Source organism: Gavia stellata, unplaced genomic scaffold (genome assembly GCF_030936135.1).
Source record: "Gavia stellata isolate bGavSte3 unplaced genomic scaffold, bGavSte3.hap2 HAP2_SCAFFOLD_626, whole genome shotgun sequence".
Lineage (NCBI taxonomy): Eukaryota > Metazoa > Chordata > Aves > Gaviiformes > Gaviidae > Gavia > Gavia stellata.
Genome location: NW_026776539.1, coordinates 15,001 through 17,050, shown reverse-complemented (window position 1 = coordinate 17,050; position 2,050 = coordinate 15,001).

The window sequence follows — 2,050 nt, the reverse complement described above, 5'->3', positions numbered from 1 at the left end:
CGCCGGCCGACGGGTCTACGGGGCTCGGGCGCCGCCCGACGGGTCTACGGGGCTCGGGCGCCGGCCGACGGGTCTGCCGGGCTCGGGCGCCGGCCGCCACGTCTGCCGGGCTCCGGCCCCGTTTGACAGGTCTACCGGGCTCCGGCGCCGGCCGCCTCGTCCACCGGGCTCCGGCGCCGGCCGCCACGTCTACCGGGCTCCGGCGCCGGCCGCCACGTCTACCGGGCTCCGGCGCCGGCCGCCTCGTCTACCGGGCTCCGGCGCCGGCCGCCTCGTCTACCGGGCTCCGGCGCCGGCCGCCTCGTCTACCGGGCTCCGGCGCCGGCCGCCTCGTCTACCGGGCTCCGGCGCCGGTCGCCTCGTCTACCGGGCTCCGGCGCCGGCCGCCTCGTCTACCGGGCTCCGGCGCCGGCCGCCACGTCTACCGGGCTCCGGCGCCGGCCGCCACGTCTACCGGGCTCCGGCGCCGGCCGCCTCGTCTACCGGGCTCCGGCGCCGGCCGCCTCGTCTACCGGGCTCCGGCGCCGGCCGCCTCGTCTACCGGGCTCCGGCGCCGGCCGCCTCGTCTACCGGGCTCCGGCGCCGGCCGCCTCGTCTACCGGGCTCCGGCGCCGGCCGCCTCGTCTACCGGGCTCCGGCGCCGGCCGCCTCGTCTACCGGGCTCCGGCGCCGGCCGCCACGTCTACCGGGCTCCGGCGCCGGCCGCCACGTCTACCGGGCTCCGGCGGGACTTGGTCGCAGTTCTCGAGCTGAACGGTAGACCTGTTTGCCGCGCCGCTCGCGGGGACGTGACCAAGGGGTCGCTGTGTCGCGCTGCCTCCAGTTACGTCATCGTAACAGGCAGCGTCATTGGCGGGCCTCCCCGGCGGGAGGAGTTAGCGCTCTTGGAGTTCGCAGGGGCTGTGGACTTAGTGGTACGTTCTATATGCGCGAGCGGTGGCTCGCGGGCAGGGCAGTAGGAGCGCGACTCGACCCGCGCGGCTGGGGCGCTTGGCGGCCGTTGTGGCGGTTGCCTCGGCGTGTTTGGCCGTTTTTCCGCCCGTTCGGGACGGTTGCCCGCGCGGCCGATGGCGGCCGAGGCCCATGCTGGTCCGTGGTGAGGCACCGGAGATGCTCGTGAAGCATGCCGGCTGCTGCCGCGCTCGCGAGCGCCCGGGGACGGGGGGACGGGCGCGCGGCGCAGTCGTGCCTCGGCTTTTTGGGCTTTTTGCGGTTGTTCCCCCTCCCTCTTCCTTCTCCGGCCCTAAGCTGGAGCCCGCGAGGCAGGCCGCCAAGAGCGTCGCAGCCGGTCCCGGTGGCTGGCAGCCCGAGCGCAGTGCGTCAGGGAGTCGGGAGGTGTGCCTCGCGCCTCCGGTGGCCTTACTCCCTGGCTCCAGAAACACCCGCCAACGGCACGGGTGAGGCGTGGCGTGTGGCGTCTCGTCTGCCCGTTTTTTGGGTGGCTTTTTGTGTTTTCCCCGTCCTTTTTTCTTTTCCCCCCCCCCCCCGGCTTTTCTCCGGCCTCTCTCTCCCTCTGCAGGGCGAGTGGTATCATCCTGCTGGGCGGGCGTAGACGGGCGACCGGCGGCGGTCGTGCCGGTGCTCTCGAACGCGGGCAAAGCCCGGCGACCGGCGGCGGTCGGTACCGGTGCTCTCGAACGCGGGCAAAGCCCGGCGACCGGCGGCGGTCGGTACCGGTGCTCTCGAACGCGGGCAAAGCCCGGCGACCGGCGGCGGTCGGTGCCGGTGCTCTCGAACGCGGCAAAGCCCGGCGACCGGCGGCGGTCGGTGCCGGTGCTCTCGAACGCGGCAAAGCCCGGCGACCGGCGGCGGTCGTGCCGGTGCTCTCGACCGCCGAAGGAGCGCGTGGAGTCGCAGGTGTGCTGCGGCCTTCCAGCGTTCCCGTTGACGTCGCTCAAGGGACTCGTTGCACGGAGCGGGTGGCGCCGGCGGCACCTGTCCCGGTCCCCCTCCTTCGACCGCTGCAGAGCCGCAGGCAGCGCGCGCCGAGGCGTCCCCGGGTGCCCTCCCGGGGGGTGGCGCTGGGCGTGTGCGGCCGTCGCTGTCCCAG